Genomic DNA, 5175 nt, shown 5'->3' with positions numbered 1-5175 from the left:
AGAGCTGAAACTGAAAATATAACATAACTTTTTAAGGAAAACATTGCCCAATAGTAAAAGCTCCCATGCAATTTTAATATAATGGAGGGAAAAAATAAAAACTTCCATCAAATTATTCATTTGGCTTTCCATTAATTCACTAAACAGCATTTATTGCAGTATTTTAATTTTGGACATATGATTTTCTCATCATACATAATTTTCACAAAAGTGTCACAAAATAATCCCAAACCCCTAAAATGTCAATCATCTAGGACAGTTATTTACAGGCCATTGTTGCTACAGCTTTTTTCAATTACACAGTTTTACAGTGCTAAGGTTCAAATGGCACACGGATCACACTTTTTTTCACCAAAAAATATCATAGGCAGTCTCCTAGATAAATTTCAGATATTTATTTAAACTTAGGGACAGTGCTAATTACTATTAAGCTTTCTCTATCATTGAACAAAATTTATATTTCCTCTTGAGTAGTGTCATTGCTAATTCCTTTGTCTATTTCACATTTCATAGTTCCCAGCACTTATTTTATGTATACCACAATCTCATGAACAAAACTCTTTTGCCATGTTTTTTAGATCTGTATATTCATGTGTTTCATCACCTCTGAAAATTCCTAGTCATTATTCCTAAGTGTATTTCCCCTCTTCTACACTCTCTATTCTTGCTCTCTGGAACTCAAATTAGATCTTCTAGTTGTAGTTTTCTTTAATTTCTCTTTCATATTTTCTGGAAGCTATCTTATCTGTGCTGAATCCTAGGTAATTCCTTCAGCTATATCTTCGGAATAATTCTGCATTCAGCTATGTAGAAACCCTTTACATTTCTGCACTGAAGTTTTTATGTATGTTTTTGTTGCTGTTGTTGTTTTAGTCTTCATGTTTTTCATATCTGAAAGTTCTATTGTTTCTTTTTCAAATATGCCTGCTCATCCCTAAAAATCACTTATTTAATGCCTTTAAAAACATTTTTTATGGTTGCATAGTATTCCATGTGTATATGTACCATATTTTCTTTATCCAGTCTATCATTGATGGGCATTTAGGTTGATTCCATGTCTTTGCTATTGTGAATACTGTTGCAGTGAAAATACCTGTGCATGTGTCCTTGTAATAGAATGATTTATATTCCTTTGGGTATATACTCAGTATTGAGGTTGCTGGGTTATATTGAATTTCACTAGATCTGGTAGTAGTAATTGCACCAAGATGAGCTGAATCTTTAGAATAAGTTGCAAGACCAAATGCAACTAATATATCTGCCAAATTGTTTTTCTCATGAATGACATCCACTTTCAGTTTTGTTTCAGAATGATATTCCCTAAACTGGAAAAAAAAAAAAACATTTTGTTTTTAACCATTATATAGCCTATATCTGAGAGTTCTTGCAGTTTGTGATGGGTGGTGGAGTGACTAACTATGTTAATTGTTACAGCTGACACAACTTGCTTGTGGTTTCACTCATTATGTGCTTGGTTACCTCTGTAAACTCATTCCTTGATTTTAATTGTAGAAATCTTATAAATCTATTGGTAATGCTTTCTTTTAGGGAAGTTTTACACCTTCTAGGAGAGGCATAAGTTGCCAATGATCTGGAAATGTTTAACTCCAACGAAGGCCCCAGATCCACGCGAGAGCTCCAGGCTCAGCTCAGAAACCTGGCTGTTGGCCTGAGAATCAGTGCTCTATTGCAATACTTCTTTTGGTATCCGTCTCCAGGACAACTTCATTCCTTCATGTACCTCATTTCTTTCTGTTTTAGCTCAGACACAAGCTAACAGGTAATAAAGATGAGGAGGAGGCAGAACAGGAGAAGAACGAAGAAGAATTTGAATTTTCAGTATCAATGGAAAACTTGCTTACATTTGCAAGTTGTGCTTAGATCAAAAATCTGTGTTATTTTGGACCTAGTTTTCTGATATAAGAAGTTCTATCAGAACATGTAGTTTACCAGAGGCAGATACTCCAAAGGATTTTCTTTTCAGAATCCATGATGCATTGCTATCTCATATTCAATCTACTGGTCAACTAATTACTCTTAGTAATTTAATATAGCATGCTATTAATTCTTGCATATTGCATATATTGACAATAGAATTTTAACTACAAATGTAATACTTTACATTTCAATTTATATTAAATTGAATTTCACTGTTTCAATCCAGCAAATATATATTATTTTAATCTTAACTGTTGCACTGAATAAATTTGTGATTCTTCTTTGCATTAGGTTATCTGAAAATCTGATACATTAATAAAAGAAGGAGCAAATTAGTCTAGGCTGCTGACTCCCTTCCATAACCCAGCTCTAGAAATGCTATGGAATTAAAAGAAACTCTGAAAAACTAGAAAGACTATAGAAAATCCTTGGGGAACAGTTGAGACAAAGCACTCACAGGCAGTGGAGGGCAGATTAGCTTGAGAGAGTGAGAAAGAGGATTTAAATTATATTTTTCTTTTTTTGCCACATTGCCTTTGGTGGATGATTTCCTGGGTTTATAACACTAATACAGGATACCACTAGAAAAAATGGAATCCCTTAATGTATTAAAAATGACACATTTTGAGTAAGTGTTTTTCAGGAAGGCAATAAAAATTCTATATCATCAACATACTTCATCATGTAAAGACACTGCTCTAAAGATCCAAAATTGACACCCTAACATCACAATTAAAAGAACTAGAAAAGCAAGAGCAAACACATTCAAAAGCTAGCAGAAGGCAAGAAATAACTAAAATCAGAGCAGAACTGAAGGAAACAGAGACACAAAAAACCTTCAAAAAATTAATGAATCCAGGAGCTGGTTTTTTGAAAGGATCAACAAAATTGATAGACTGCTAGCAAGACTAATAAAGAAGAAAAGAGAGAAGAATCAAATAGACACAATAAAAAATGATAAAGGGGATATCACCACCGATCCCACAGAAATACAAACTACCATCAGAGAATACTACAAACACCTCTACGCAAATAAACTACAAAATCTAGAAGAAATGGATAAATTCCTCGACACATACACTCCCCCAAGACTAAACCAGGAAGAAGTTGAATCTCTGAATAGACCAATAACAGGAGCTGAAATTGTGGCAATAATCAATAGCTTACCAACCAAAAAGAGTCCAGGACCAGAAGAATTCACAGCCGAATTCTACCAGAGGTACCAGGAGGAAGTGGTACCATATCTTCTGAAACTTTTCCAATCAATAGAAAGAGAGGGAATCCTCCCTAACTCATTTTATGAGACCAGCATCATCCTGATACCAAAGCCTGGCAGAGACACTACAAAAAAAGAAAATTTTAGACCAATATCTTTGATGAACATTGATGCAAAAATCCTCAATAAAATACTGGCAAACCGAATACGGCAGCATATCAAAAAGCTTATCCACTATGATCAAATGGGCTTCATCCCTGGGATGCAAGGCTGGTTCAACATATGCAAATCAATAATTGTAATCCAGCATATAAACAGAACCAAAGACAAAAACCACATGATTATCTCAATAGATGCAGAAAAGGCCTTTGACAAAATTCAACAACCCTTCATGTTAAAAACTCTCAATAAATTAGGTATTGATGGGACATATCTCAAAATAATAAGAGCTATCTATGACAAACCCACAGCCAATATCATACTGAGTGGGCAAAAACTGGAAGCATTCCCTTTGAAAACTGGCACAAGACAGGGATGCCCTCTCTCACCACTCCTATTCAACATGGTGTTGGAAGTTCTGGCCAGGGCAATTAGGAAGGAGGAGCAAATAAAGGGTATTCAATTAGGAAAAGAGGAAGTCAAACTGTCCCTGTTTGCAGATGACATGACTGTATATTTAGAAAACGCCATTGTCTCAGCCCAAAATCTCCTTAACCTGATAAGCAACTTCAGCAAAGTCTCAGGATACAAAATCATTGTACAAAAATCACAAGCATTCTTATACACCAATAACAGACAAACAGAGCGCCAAATCAAGAGTGAACTCCCATTCACAATTGCTTCAAAGAGAATAAAATACCTAGGAATCAACTTACAAGTGACGTGAAGCACCTCTTCAAGGAGAACTACAAACCACTGCTCAATGAAATAAAAGAGAATACAAACAAATGGAAGAACATTCCATGCTCATGGGTAGGAAGAATCAATATCGTGAAAATGGCCATACTTCCCAAGGTAATTTGTAGATTTAATGCCATCCCCATCAAGCTACCAATGACTTTCTTGACAGAATTGGAAAAAACTACTTTAAAGTTCATATGGAATCAAAAAAGAGCCTGCATCGCCAAGTCAATCCTAAGCCAAAAGAACAAAGCTGGAGGCATCACGCTACCTGACTTCAAACTATGCTACAAGGCTACAGTAACCAAAACAGGATGGTACTGCTACCAAAACAGAGATATAGATCAATGGAACAGAACAGAGCCCTCTGAAATAATGCCACATATCTACAACTATCTGATCTTTGACAAACCTGAGAAAAACAAGCAATGGAGAAAGGATTCCCTATTTAATAAATGGTGCTGGGAAAACTGGCTAGCCATATGTAGAAAGCTGAAACTCGATCCCTTCCTTACCCCTTATACAAAAATTAATTCAAGATGGATTAAAGACTTAAATGTTAGACCTAAAACCATAAAAACCCTAGAAGAAAACCTAGGCATTACCATTCAGGACATAGGCATGGGCAAGGACTTCATGTCTAAAACACCAAAAACAATGGCAACAAAAGACAAAATCGACAAATGAGATCTAATTAAACTAAAGAGCTTCTGCACAGCAAAAGAAACTACCATCAGAGTGAACAGGCAACCTACAGAATGGGAGAAAATTGCTGCAATCTACTCATCTGACAAAGGGCTAATATCCAGAATCTGCAATGAACTCAAACAAATTTACAAGAAAAAAACAAACAACCCCATCAAAAAGTAGGCGAAGGACATGAACAGACACTTCTCAAAAGAAGACATTTATGCAGCCAAAAAACACATGAAAATACGCTCACCATCACGGGCCATCAGAGAAATGCAAATCAAAACCACAAAGAGACACCATCTCACACCAGTTAGAATGGCAATCATTAAAAAGTCAGGAAACAACAGGTGCTGGAGAGGATGTGGAGAAATAGGAACACTTTTACACTGTTGGTGGGACTGTAAACTAGTTCAAACATTGTGGAAGTC

The sequence above is a fragment of the Gorilla gorilla genome, chromosome 3 (genome assembly GCF_029281585.2).
Source record: "Gorilla gorilla gorilla isolate KB3781 chromosome 3, NHGRI_mGorGor1-v2.1_pri, whole genome shotgun sequence".
Lineage (NCBI taxonomy): Eukaryota > Metazoa > Chordata > Mammalia > Primates > Hominidae > Gorilla > Gorilla gorilla.
Note: the sequence above shows the minus strand (reverse complement) of the source record.